The sequence below is a fragment of the Thermobia domestica genome, chromosome 10 (genome assembly GCF_964235325.1).
Source record: "Thermobia domestica chromosome 10, izTheDome1.hap1.1, whole genome shotgun sequence".
Lineage (NCBI taxonomy): Eukaryota > Metazoa > Arthropoda > Insecta > Zygentoma > Lepismatidae > Thermobia > Thermobia domestica.
The window spans coordinates 265,413,273-265,428,766 of NC_137463.1; the positions used below are offsets into that span (position 1 = coordinate 265,413,273).

The following is a 15,494-nucleotide window of genomic DNA, read 5'->3' on the forward strand; positions in this document are numbered from 1 at the left end:
AATAACGGTCATGTTTTTTAAATATTCAATTAGAACTGGACAGTCTACATAAAATTCGGAATCGACCAGTGGAAACGGCTCGTTTCTAGCACTTCTGGTTTTTGAGATCTCATTGTCGAAAGGATTGGGGACAAACATATAAACCTAGCATTTTAATTAGATGCTCAAGAATTTGAAAAATCTGGCAGAAGCTTATAACATTTTTAAATGCATGTAACAATTAAATTTAGATACCAAACTAAATTCGGCGGCAGAATGAAGAGTGCATGCAAATAATTGTACTTCATACTATCTATGATTGTTTTTTATTTCGTAACGATGAATATAATGAACCATAACAAGTATATATTGTTCATTTTATATATATATATATATATATATATATATATATATATATATATATATATATATATATATATATATAGATATAGATATAGATAGATAGATAGATAGATATAGATAGATAGATAGATAGATAGATAGATAGATAGATAGATAGATAGATAGATAGATAGATAGATAAATAGATAGTTAGATAGTGAGACCTCTCTAAAGCGGACAGTCGTAGGGAATAAAAAAATGTCCGCTATAGAGAGGTGTCCGCCTTAAGGAGGTTTCAATATTTTCTTACGTAAATGATTAAACAAGGTAATATGCAATTCGAAACAAATGTTTTTTGCATGAATCATATATTTACGAATGTTGCCGAAACGTTATTGTACCCGCATTATCCTCCGCCATTCAATACACTATGTTCGAGGGATAACATGGAAATAAGATGTTATAGTTGTCTGCACTTTACACTTATCATTTTACTACGTTTTCAGTATGTCGCTTTAATTTGTGGTTAATTGCAGTTCAGTAGTGTCTTTTTTGGGACAATATGCGTGCCTGCGGGCAAAAAATACCAAACTTGTCTTTTGTTTGGTTAGAGATTCCAGCGGGACAGTAGAATAACATGTCATTCCAAACAGCGGACAATTATCACTCACTTTTGTGTCTAAAACAGGTGGGTGGGAGTGGGATGCAAGCAAAAGACATGAGAGCGTTCTTAAACATAGGCGCTTCGTCTGGATTGCGAGAAGACAGTTGAGAAGGCAAAATGCTGTCATAATACTTCCTTGGTGACACATGTATGAATTACTAAAAATGTATTTTTACTGTACTTTTCAGCTTGTTTCCAGAGAAAGTGTCCGTAATACGGAGGTAAATAATATCTATAAAAGACAGAAAAGACTGTCCGTGTCCGCCCTAGAGAATGTCCGCTTTAGAGAGGTTTGCCAATATGTTTTTTCCTATTACAGTGTTTGGGGATTACAAAATATGTCCGTTACGGGAGGTGTCCGCTTTACAGAGGTGTCCGTTAGTAGAGGTTTTACAGTATATAAAAAACCCTATAAGAAAGCCTTACATATGCCACTGACTCCTGAGAAATCTGAAACGCCTGGTAACCTTACTCTTCTCTTTGCATGTATCATATGCCAAATCATTGTTTTTGTAATCGCGGTAGTCTTATACGATTAATCTAAAGACATTGTCATAATGGGAAGATTTGCACACAAGGCATTGATTTACAGGTAGGTATGGAAGTAGAATTCTTAGATAAGAAGACACAGAAGCCGGTTCCGTGCTTTATCATATGGCCTTTCAATTGTCATCAAAGTATTACCATCACGTTGAAGGATATTTCGTAAAGAGAAGAGGAAACAAAGATGTTTGTGAAATGACTTTCTTTTGTGTTGGAACAAGTCAAAGTGAAGGTCTCATGGGTTGAATGTCAATGTAGCTTTGGTTTTCTTTTTTTTTTTTTTTTTTTTTTTTTTTTTTTTTTTTTTTTTAGTGTGCATGTCCTTTGTAGTTGGAAGACAGCTATGCAAAGAAATGAAAATCTTTCGCTTTAACCTTCTACGTTGTTGTCCTTTGGGATAAAGAAGACGGATAATTAAGGCAAGTGAATGATGATGGGCGAATTGGTGAATGAAAATGTGGGAGGAAACGGGAAAATGAACTCTTTCAGTTTTACGTCCTACGATTATGCCGGCTAGGTTAAAAGAGACGATGATGATGAGAAATGAAGGAAATAGTGGAATCAAGAAAGTGGGAGGAGGCGGGAGAACCCCGAGAAAACTCACGCACACGATGTTTGTCTACCACAAAGTTCACCTGGTGCGAACTGGAATCGAATCAAGAACCCCATGTACCAAAGGTGAATGCTCTACCACTGAACCACCGCAGCCCGAGGGAGGAAACGGGAGTAGCCCGAGAAAATCCACGAAGACAATGTTGTCCACCACAAACTTACTTGGCCGGGATCGAATGAAAAACTCCACGCATCAGAGGTAAGCGCTCTACCACTGAACCACCGAGCCCCCTGCAAAGAAATAGAATATCAAGAGTAGTAAAAGAAATCAAGTGTGTTCACAAGCGGAATTAACTCTTTTAAGTGTTATTAACCCTCCATAGACCGCATGGTCAATTGTAACATCAAGGCATGCTCTCCGCAATATCTATTTATAAGCCTATACAGGCCAGTAGCCAGCCCAAAAATGTAGGAGGAGCCTGGCTGAAGTTAGGAGGGGCCTGGCTGAAGTTAGGAGGGGCCAAATCCAAACATATTATGTGCATCACCATATTATAGTTCATTTGCAAGTCTACCGTGAAAATTTCAGGGGTGGCAGCGAAAATTTAGGGGGGCGGCCTCTCTAGACCCCCCTGGATACGGGCCTGGGCCTATATCTTAATTTTAATGTGTATTTTGTTTTGAAGATATATTAAATTGTTTAATATTTTCTTTGCAATGTTTTTGACAGTTACAAACGTAGTGTAGTGTTGATCCAGGATAGTGAAAAGAGGTAAAATATAAAGGTGAAAAGCCAGTGTAAATAGTGCAAATGTGAAATAGAACACACAGGAGAGAAATGCAGGCAGAAACCAAACATACAGAGTGAAAACCTGAAGAAAAGAAGAAAGAAGAAGATGACCAATAGATAAACACGAAAATACAAAACATACAACATACGAAACAACACACACATAACAAACTCAAACTCAATAAAACAAAAAAAAAAAAAAAAAAAAAAAACACACACACACACACAAAATCTCACAAGACTAGAAATGAGAGTAGAGTTAAGCAAATATTAAGTTTAGTTATTTTTTTTTTTGTTCGTTTTATCTTTATTTTTTGTCCAATCCCTTGTTTTGGTTTCACGTCCTTTTTCCTTCCCTTTCCTTCTTCAAAATTATGAAATAAATAAACTCAAAAGAGAAATCATTCGCAATGATGATACTTCGCCGGTTTTGAATGCTCAAGGCACCGGCTGACAGTAACGCGGCTGAGCGAATGAAAAAAAAAAAAAAATTACAAACGTCAGGATTAAACTGTAAAATCATAATACCGAACGAAAAAGGAGACATAGAAATTGAGACCGAGAAAGGTTGCCCACAAAGTTCTATCCTGGGACCAACTTTATGGGACATTGAGCTACAACCATGCTTGGAAGTATTAAACAAGATGCAGGAAGTGGACATAGTTGTTGCATTTGCCGACGATATTGCAATAACAGCAAGTGGAAATAGCAGAAGAGAATTAGAAATTAAAACTGCAAAAATAATAGAACAATTAGACAAATGGAGCAAAGACAGTAGATTAAAATTACCAACGAGCAAAACTAAATACCTAATTTTTGGTACAAAGTTACAACGGAACCCAATAATAAAGCTAAATGATATAAACATAAAAAGAGAGCAAAAGATAAGATATCTGGGAATAATATTAGATGAAAAACTAAATTTTGAGGCACATTTTAAATATATAACAACTAGAGGGAACAGCATAGCAAATAAATTAATTACGATAGCTAGAAACAAATACAAACTACCATTGAAAATAATAAATTTGTACCAAGAAACCATTTTAGCAGCTGCAATAACATATGCATCAAGTGTTTGGATTGGGAGAACACTAGAAAATAAAACATATAAGAATAGATTAAATAGACCACAAAGAAACATACTCATAAGATTAAGTGGAGCTTTTTGATCAACATCACATAGCTCACTAAGTATAATATTAGGAGTAAAACCCATGAATATTGTAGCTCTGCAGAGGGCAGCGAATTATTGGTTAAGAAAAGGAAATCTAGACAAAATCAGGAATACATTTGATAAAGAACTAAATACCGAAAAAGAAATTGAAGATCATATGATAGCAATTTGGAATGAAGATTGGCAACGGTATGAAGGAGCTCACAGAGTACATCAGATATTTCCAAACATAAAAGATAGACTACAAATAAAACATTTAAATCCCACTTACGGAATAATTCATTTCCTAACAGGACATGGACCGTATGAAGATTACTTGTATAAAATAAAATCCAAACGAACACCAAACTGTGAATGTGGAGAAATTGGCACACCAGAACACCACATTATGTGGTGCCGAACAATGGAAGATGGCGTGATATTAAGAAGGGATATTCGAAACAAGATTTTACAAGAAATATTAACTAGTAAGGAAGATTGTGAGAAATTGAAAAAAATAACTAATGAATACTCAGAGATATAAGAAGAAATATATACAGAAGAAATTTAAACAATTGAGAGAATTAAAGTGATGAATGAAAGAAAATGAACGAATGTGAGACTTGTTCCTGGACCGGAGAAAAGACTCCAGGAGAGGAAACACAGGAAAACCGTGTCTCCCACCGGGAACAAATTGAATGAATGGATGCACCTCCAGCCTAGAGGCTGGAAGAGGAATTCCGGTGCAAGAGGGTGTGAAGAAGAGTGCGTGAAGTGGAGAGTGGTGGTGGGTTCACGAGAGGGATTAGGGAAATGATAAGAAAGAACATAATGGAAAACACCGCATTTACCGTTCGGGCGCCAGGGAAGGTTGGTGAGGATAGCACTGGGATACAACGGATACTAAGTGCTCCTAGTGGACCCCCGGACCCAGTCTATAAGAACCAGCCAAGATACCAAGGAACGCAAAATGAGGGATTAAAACAAACAAATAAATAAATAAATAAATAAATAATGAATACAGTAATAGAGTTAAACGAAAAGATAAATTTTTAGTATGTGGAAGAGTGAAAGTAAACAATAAATGGAAAAACATACAGGCTGAAAAACTAAATGCTTAAGTTAAGCCAGAAATTCGTGTGGTGCAAGGTGAAGTTTTATATATATATATATATATATATATATATAAATAGAAAGTCATATAAGTGAAAAATAAGTGTCAGTGATTATTAGTGTTAATGACAGCAAAAGCATAGTGTAGTTATAGTGTTAAGAATATTAGTTTTGGTGCACAAGTGTTAGTGTGGAACCACAGGTGAAAACCATTAGTGCAGTGAAAGAAATAGGTGAATACCAAAGAAATATATTTAAAAATATGTATAGGCCTATATGTGTGTATATGTATATACATATATGTGTATATATATGTATATAAAACATATGAGTGAAAAAACCTAAACGCACAGGGAAAACCTGCAAGAAACAAGAAGAAGCCTAAGGTAAAAAGAAGAAGCCAAAAGGTAAAAACATAAAAACATAAATACGCAGAGAACACAGATACCAAAGACACATAGAGAAATACACAATAAACAAGCAATCTAGATTCAAACTCTTTTGTTAAATTTTTGTAGGTTTTTTTTTTTACGTTTTTGTAAATTTTCCCTTTTTTTGGTCTCTTTTCCTTCCCCATCCTTTCCCTCCCAAATTTTCCTATTTTTTTTTCTATTTTCACTTATGGAAATAAAGAATGAAAAACAAAACTATCATAGAAATCATTCTCAATGATGATAACTCGTCGGTTTTCGAATGCTCTAGGTAACCGACTAAGAGTAACGCGACTGAGCGAATAAAAAAAAAAAAATATTACAAACGTATATTTTACAGCACAAACTTCTTTAACAGTTCTAAGAAAACTAAAATTTCTCTATCCGCGGAGTGTGGCTCCGCGGCTCGTGCTACAGCGGGTTAAAACAGAGAGTACACAGATGTCCTAAAATCATCTCTGAGGATAAGAATCTCCAAACTGGACAACGGGACATATAGTAATTTTAGCCCACCATTTCCTAACTTATATTCCAACTCAGTGCATTTATGGGAAAAAGAAAATTAACCTTATTGTATTTGAAATAGAAGCGTTGGCAATTGACAACTGTGTTTAATTTATTATTCTACTTGCAAATACGTTTTAAAAAGGAGAACAAGATGCTGTATTTTTATCAGAAAACTTGTATTTACAATTTTAAAATTATAAGTATTTTTAACCTGCTTATAAAACTTGCAAAGAAAGACAGACAATAGCTGGATACATACGTAACTAACTAACTGCATTACAACCATCTATCGGATGCAATTTGAATTACTTAAAGCTCTATTTGTGTATGTATTTATTTGTTTTTTCGCCTTAAGAATTCACAGATACATATGTTTACATTAAAAGAGCATCTTACAGATAATATACACTAAGACATATTCAAAGATACAAGACAACAATAGCACACATTCAATGTTCTAGTGACGTGTCCAACTCATACGTTCACGTTGTGAACAGTTTGTAGAAAAACGGTGAAAATAAATACAATACAATACAATGCATTAAAATAGTAAGGTAATTTTTAAATATTAACTGGTATTTATATATTTTGACAACACAAATATATTTTAATCTTGCTCTTATGCAGAAAAATCTGATTGAAAATATTCCGTATGCTATAAAATAAGTTTTTTGATTTCTTTATTTTATTTATTTATTTATTTATTTATTTATTCCGTTTTAGAAACTCGAATCCATGGCTTCGTCACAAGATACAATAAATACTTTGCAAGTAACATATACAGAGCAATTCAAACAAAGATACAACATAACAACAATACTAAAATAGAAAAGTATTTTTAAACATTAATTGCGCTTGTAATACATATTTTTACAAGATGCAAAGTGAATTTTAGTTTTGATCTTACACAGAAAAGTCGGATTGAGTATATTTGTTTATGCTAAATAATTAGTGATTATGTAACATAATTTAAAATGTCTCTTAAATGGCAAATTTGGCGTTTGTGTTAGAATCTAACAATTTATTATACTTGTATCTGGCAATTTTATTCTGGGTGTTGGATGTTCTATACAACTATTATCATGCATTTTGTTACTTCTAAATGAATGGAAACTACAGAATGTTCATAAAGTTCCCATCGTATGTCCATATATTCATAGATGGTCGCATTGTATTAATGTGGGATCATGAAAGAGGACAACTTTAAGATAGTGTGACTATTTTTACTATTTATTCTAGAGTGTTTGTGTGTACACCATCGTTTTCATAACAGAGTATAATATTCTCCTCCATATACGACTTGAAATTCTCCTCAACATTGCTGACGTGATGGGAGTAAATGCACGTCGAACAGCATTCTTAAGTTCGTCAACTGTCTCGTAACGTGTGGCAGCAACCTTTTATTTAATGAATCCCCATGATGCATTGTCGGAAGATGACAGATCAAGACTTCGAGGTTGCCACTGCAAAGGTGCAGGGAAATGGACAGAACCACGTCCAATCCATTTATTAGGAAATACCTCATTGAAATATTACCTAACAGCAATAGCATAATGGACTCATACACGACCCAGTTGGAACCATACACGACCGAGCAGTCCTCGTTCTTACAGATATAGAATAAACCAATAACCTAATATAGTGAGATAAGCAATGTGATTCACAGCACCGTCAAAAAAATATGGATCTACAAGTGGGTTGCAGACATTGCAGCGAATATCGTGATATTTGGTAGATTGTGTTCAAGTTTTCCATAAAACTGTGGGTTTTCTTTACTCCAGAAATAAACATTTCTGGCTTGTGCACTGCGATATATCGCGCACTCGTTCGAGAAAAATACTTTCCCCCTTGAAGGAAAAGTTGCAAAGACATCGAGCATTCGCTCACAAGCCTGCTGACGTTTCTGCATGTCACTATCAATCAATTCTTTTACAAACGAAGACTTAAATGCTTTTAACTGTAAATCTTTCTTCACATGTTTTTGTAATGCTGAGTATGGGACATCCAATGTCTGTGACCACTTATGAATGGACTTTTTTCGGCAAACGTCCTACAGATGTTGCAGTCTTCACTCACGTTTCCAATCGTGATAATGCTCGTCCTGAGAAAAGCTTATGCAACCAGTTGCAAAGAGCTTTTTCTCCAACCGTAAAATTGTTGTTTTGAAGGAGAAGGTTTATGAAACTTTGCAGTGAAATCATGCTGAATATCTCTAATTGATTTTCCTGTTTGTGGTCGTTCGTGAGCACACTTGATAATTACGATCCTTTCCTCCATGGTGTAAGTGGACTTATCAGCTATGATTTCGATGTTAATCAGCACCTGTAACAACAAGAAACAATTCATTAACATCTATGTAATACACAAGGGAAACAGTACTTTGTGATCATTCTGTAGTATGGTAGAGGGGAGCGCTTGATATTGTTTCTCAGTATCTAGTATTTCAATAGGAAATAGAGTAGAATTCTAATTGCACTACTTTTCATCTACACATATATCACTTCCGATCAGATCTAATATCATTTATTAGAAATCTTTCTGTGTCTTCTATACGATATTCTCTTCTTATTATAATCGTAATCTTTTAATTACTATTAATCTTCGTGTTTAAGCTAACATCTGATCTTACATCTTCACCTACAGTGAAATCTTTTTTAATCTCCTATTTACAAAGACTTACTGCACAACACAACTCAAGCGGCATGTGACTAAATTCATGGCATTTTTTGCCAGTACTCACTTCCCAATATTTATATCCTACTTTTTCTGTTTCTGTTACTGCGTACTCAAATATTGATTTCTCATTTATCTTTACTCTATAATCTATTTTGTCATTAACAAGCATTTGAGCACCACCGCACTTTTTAATAGATTATATATTCTGATGCAAAATCTTTAGTTCAACTGATGGTATATTATTGTAGAGTTTTTCCCAACTAAATCATTAAATCGTACACTTCTAGCTGCCTCTTTATTAACTAGATTAATATCTAAATTAGGGACATGCTCTTCGTTGACTACCTTAGAAATGTTATTATGGTTCCGTAGCATTAAAAAGATTATACACTTTTAAGTTTTTCTGGTAATCGACTCTGTCCGTTGGTCATGCGAATTCTCTTACTTGTGACATAGTCTGTTGTTAAACTTGTATGTTTCTTTTGTGCTCTCATGTATTGTGTGTACCTTTGTTTCTTTGTGTGAGGAATAACATTTTTTTTTAACTTCTTCACGGCCTTGTTCATTACTACCATTAATGGAAACAATCAAGGATCCTGTACTCACAGGAGATGTATCTGTGTTAGTGTTGTTTAACTTTATTGACTTATAGAGTATTGCCATTCCAGTATGGCGGTTTACAAGTGTTATTGCCGTATTCCAAAATTTATTATGCACCTATTCTACTATCGTTATCAGTTGGTTATCCTTGGTCGTGTATTTCAAGCAATCCCCTACCCATTACTAAATTCAAACTTACATTAGACAGTTGGAATGTGTTAATTTTTTTTTTTTTTTTTTTTTTTTTTGAGGCTTTGCTTACTTCAGGACAATTGGTCATTACATTAGAACTATTAGTAGCCCGTTTATAGGATAAATACCTCGTTTGTCTCTTTATGTACTTTACAATGCTACGGGATTTTACATTTTGCTCCCTAGAGATTAATTGATACACCTTATTTACAATGAAAAGTTTACCCTCTACGATTTAAATGTAAGCCATGTTGAGTGTAATGCATTTTGTCGAAGACTCAAGATCTATGGCATGTATATTACTATATTTGGTACATATTTTCAGAGTTTCTCGATTGGTTTTCACTACTTCTAAACTTACGCAAGACATTTCAATTAAACCACACTTGTGAGGGAACGCAAACAGCAGAAGATTAATAAAAGTTAACTTACCTAATACGTACTGATATCCTATTATTACATTTATCGCTTCGTGTTTAGAAACATCATTTGTTCTAGCAATTACTATGTGTTTTATGTTTTATCTTATATGTTTTAGTCCAGCTCTCTTTGCAGTTTCTGACAATTGAATTGAAGTGCAATGAAATCTTTCAGTTTTAAGTCCCACGGTTATACCGGGTAGGGTAAAGGAGACAGAGATGATGAGAAATGAATGAAACGGTGTAATGAGTAAAGTGGAAAGAAACGCGAGAATCCCGAGGAAAATCCACGAACATGATGTTTACCCACCAAAAAACCCACTTGGAACTGGAATCAGATATAGATATAGATATAGATATAGATATAGATATAGATATAGATATAGATATATATATACAACGTCGTTATTCAAAGGTCCTCAGTTTTTAGTTTCACACAAGCAAGGCTACGAAAACCACCATAAAACATTTTACACATTGGATTTTAAATATTACCTTTTATTATGGCACATCACAAATAAAATAACTTCACTCCTTAAATTGGGCATGTAGTTTTACATAAGATGGATCCGGAATTATAACTATTTATCTTTTGTTGCTATGACAACCAATTTCACATCGTCAAATTACTATATTAACAAAATAGCAACGTATAACAACTGCAAAGAAATTACATCTATATATCCTTTTTTCATATACTTCTTCTTCCTTTTCTTGAATAGCTTGTGCATAATTAAAAACTATGTTCTGCCCACAAATACAAATAAAGGTTGAAACACAAGTATCGTTGTATATGGCGCCTTGAACTAAAGGACCTTTTTTTCTATAAAAAAATAAAAAGAGAAATCCTGGGCCGTTAACTATTACTTTTTAAGTGTTGAAGTTTCCGAATGACCCTCGTATATATATATAAAAATTATAATTCACATAATCATATAACATATTTTACTTTTATAACAATATTATTTTCATATTTTATCTTAAATTCTTAATCAATTTTATTTCAAATATTCATATGCTTTAACGTCGATAATATAAAGGTACATTCAGATAACGGCATAGAAGTTATTCAATTTTAAGGTCTTTTTGTGACTATTGATACATAATATAAGTTGAAGTTAACAAAATTTATATAATTTTAGCGGGCAGAACAAACAAAAAAGATTGTGAAAAGGATATGACATTTACATAATGGCTATTTCTACATACGAAAGGATCAAATGTAGAATATAATCAAACAAAATATAAATTAAGATTAAAATATCGACAATATTCAGAACATAATAAAATATAATAATTAATATTACAATAAAAATTAACACAAGTAAAGAGGTTATCATATTAAGAATAAATTCAAAGATTATATGTTATCCATGTTAACTTTAGTCACAATTTCATTAGAAACTAACGTTTTAACTAATTGCATCCAATTACCTTTAGTATATTTCGAAGAACGTGCCAAAATGCAGTTCATGAAAAAAAAAATGTTACGGTTTGAATAAAAGTAGTTCTTATCAAGATCATAAATGTACAAATGAATTATCATCATAGAATCCAAATGAAGTGCAAATAACAAACGAAATCATAACGGTATTTACAGTGATGTATAACAAAAATCAATTGAATATATTCTTTCAGACGCATACATTAGTTTAAGTTACATGACCAACGAATTCATTAAAGTTGCATTGGAAGTCATAAAGCTGAATATAGTCTTACGCGTTATTTACCTCTATAGTCGTTTGTTTCTTATTTTGAGAATTTTTGCCATCTATGGAATTTCATCTAATGATTACATAAGATTTTCTTTTAAAAAAATTCACTTCTTCTTGCAGTTCTCTAATCTGGTTATTGTGTTCATTTATTTGAGCGGAGTGATCATTAACTATAGTTTCTACCACTTCGACGGAATTTTGCATCTCAGTGAATCTACGTATAATTCGTTCCATTTTAAGGTCACTTTGTTCAATTCGTAGATTCGTCTGGACGATTTTATTATCAAGTTGCTTATTTTGTTCCATTTGTTGGTTCATTCGATTACCAAAAAACGAAGATTAAAGTCGATTCTGCTTTAATGTCCCATCTGTTGATTCATTTGTTCACCAAAATTAAGCTTTAATTGTCCCATTTCGTAATTCATTCGCTCACCAATTTGTTCCATTTTTGATTCATTTGTTCCGTTTGTTGATCCATTCGATTATCAAAATCTTGTTTTAATTGTTTAATGAGATCGGCTAAGTCAGAAAAGTTCATTTCCCTGTTACCATCTGATTCAGATGTATTTCCAATATCAGGAAGTCTCATTGTGATGATTCTGAAAATTTTTGTGCCACGTCCTAACAAAGTATACTCCGTTTTGATATTTCTTTTAACAATACCACTACGTAGTCTTAAAGTCAATCTGTACACTTGGAGTTTATTATTTAGGAGATTGTCTATTAAACTTCATACAAATCTCCTAGGGTCCTGGCGGCAAAATACCAAATTTATATAAGGTAAATGTAATCCTTGGCAGAAAACACCAAATTTATATAATGACACTTATTTAAAATAAAGTTATGCGATGAACCACCAATATATATTATAGAACGTCGTTATTCAAAGGTCCTCAGTTTTTAGTTTCACACAAGCAAGGTTACGAAAACCAACCTAAAACATTTTACACATTGGATTTTAGATATTACCTTTTATTATGGCACATCACAAATAAAATAACTTCACCTTAAATTGGGCATGTAGTTTTACGTAAGATGGATCCGGAATTATAACTATTTATCTTTTGTTGTTATGACAACCAATTTCACATCGTCGAATTACTATATTAACAAAATAGCAACGTATAACAACTGCAAAAAAAATACATCTATATATCCTTTTTTCATATACTTCTTCTTCCTTTTCTTGAATAGCTTGTGCATAATTAAAAATATATTCTGCCGACAAATACAAATAAAGGTTGAAATACAAGTATCGTTATAGAGATGTATGAATGAATGAACTTGCGTTTATAATAAGGATGGAGAATATGTATATATTTCTCCTAGGTTTTACACATGTAACTCGCGTGTTGCATATTTTGCGTGTTGCATATTATCTTTATGCAGAACATAACTTTATGAGTGAATGAATTGGATATAAATAACTACTGTTAAATTCGCCGTTACCCGTGAAGATCTTAACGGATTGAATTCATTAACGAACTCAGACAAAATAATCGCTCCAGATATCTATTGTATAAAAACAGAATTCAAACATTCGCTTTTATTCAAGAGTTATCGCATGAGCTAGCGGGGAGACGTATCAACATTGCAACCTTACAAGACAAACTACATTTGCCTCCTTTGAAGCTACCTAAGAAAGAGTCGGGAAGATATTTGTGGCCAAGTTTATCCAGGGTATTTCCTCGCTCCTGGATAGATACTTTGAAAGCAAGTAATAGTATCGACCACCAAAATTAAGCAGCGGTTACAAACTGAAATTTGCAATCAGAAGAAGGTGACCAAATGTAAGCTTTTGGAAGGATTTTTCATCTCACTTTTATTTAGTACTTTCATTGTGAATTATTTTGAGCCTACCTGATATCCAGCATGCAAAATGTTTCATGGTTTAAAGTATTCTAACCCTTTTTCCTCACAAAATTCGCCTTATATAAAATAACAGAACTTGTCTTAACGAGATTACTTTGTTGTTCTGTCTAATTAGCGTTTGTTGGAGATTACAACAGCTGAAAAATATATCTATTTTTCAAATTTGCGTCTCTTACAATCTTCCTATGTGTATTTAGCCTATTTAAATTTTATTTTAGCCTATTTTAATTTTCGCCAACAATAGTATATTGTTTTTGAGAGTAGAAAGGACAGTCCTGAATTTTTATTGCCTGAATTTAATTACCCTAAATTAGGATGCTTGAAATAAGGTAATTAGCATACTTTTAGTATCATGTATGATTGATAGGTGTGCACAGACACGTAATATATCTTTGTTTTCCCTTCTATAATTGATATGAAAGCATTATCACACAACACTTCAACAAGCTCACTATAAGACCTTTCGCTAAAATGCTTATCAGATGGTAAGGTGGCATAAGGGAAGAGAAACGAAAAAAAAAAATTAAAGAACGGAAACTTTGGTGTGAAGGATAAAGTTGGACATCATGTTGGTAAGTAGTCATGTAATAGTGCATACGACTGAAAATTGAGAAAATTTAGTGGGGAAAAATAATGGTACCAATTGATCAATAACAGTACGTAAAGAAAGAAAAATAAATGGACGCTTATCTATCTATCTATCTATCTATCTATCTATCTATCTATCTATCTATCTATCTATCTATCTATCTATCTATCTATCTATCTATCTATCTATCTATCTATCTATCTATCTATCTATCTATCTATCTATCTATCTATCTATCTATCTATCTAGATAGATAGATAGATAGATAGATAGATAGATAGATAGATAGATAGATAGATAGATAGATAGATAGATAGATAGATAGATAGATAGATAGATAGATAGATATAAAATTATGTAAGAAATAAATATAAAAGGAACTGCAAAATATAAAATTGATAATAAACAAAAATTTACAAATAATTTAAAATGAAGTTAAAAACGATAATGAAATCTAATATAGAATAAAAAGCATGTATTAGAAATAATAATGGTAAAAATAAAAACGAGTTGGGCAAAGGTAAGAATAGGCATATAGGGTATTCAGACCACAAGGGAATCAAACCCAATTATTAAAGTTATGGGAAAAAGAGACATATGGTTTGTATGGTACTTTCAAGAACATGGAAAAGTTAACATTATTTCTATACATTATAAGAGCTATTTGCAATATCTGAGGGTCGCGCTGGCCCAGTGGTAGAGCGTTCACCTCTGATGCATGGGATCCTTCGTTCGTTCCCACCTCGCGCTAAATGAACTTTGTGGTGGACAAACACCGTGTGCGTGGGTTTTCTCAGGGTTCTCTCGTTTCCTCCCACTTTCTTCATTCCATCATTTCATTCATTTCTCATCATCACCGTCTCCTTTACTATAGCCGGCATAACCGTACAAAGTAAAACTTAAAGAGTTCATTTCACTTTTTATTTTTACAATATCTAAACATGAATCTTCTAAGCGATGAAAGTGTCTTCAAATAAAGATCTTAAAGTTGAAAGACGTCAAAAATGACTAAAAGTTAAACTGATTCCGTTGTGCATTAAACGCACCGTATGAGAAATAGGCTGAAGTAAGATGTTAGAAGGTTAAAACGAGGAAGATGGTTCGCCGAATAGAATGGTAAGTAAACGTCCTTCTGTCTCCTTCTAAGGGCCATTAGAATATTTGCGGGAAGGATTTTGAGAGCACTGGCTTGGAGGGTGTGGTCGAATCTACTATTATGATGGATCGTACATTCAGGTACATGTATTTAAGAAATTAGTGCACTGTAGTAGTATCGATGATCGTGGATGTAGATACATTTTGCTAGTATTCTTGTGTGGCTATTATTTTTCAGATCGAAACGGAATGGGTGAGT

General features: G+C 33.1%; 1 long non-coding RNA gene across 1 annotated transcript in view; it reads right to left on the reverse strand.

Annotated features, from left to right (window-relative positions):
* Nucleotides 1-6,406: 6,406 nt before the first annotated feature.
* Nucleotides 6,407-15,494, reverse strand: part of LOC145662215 (uncharacterized) — a 36,382-nt gene continuing 27,294 nt past the window's right edge. The window contains exon 2 of the long non-coding RNA XR_014127013.1: nt 6,407-8,399. This is a non-coding gene — a long non-coding RNA (uncharacterized LOC145662215). The remainder of the gene's footprint in view (nt 8,400-15,494) is intronic.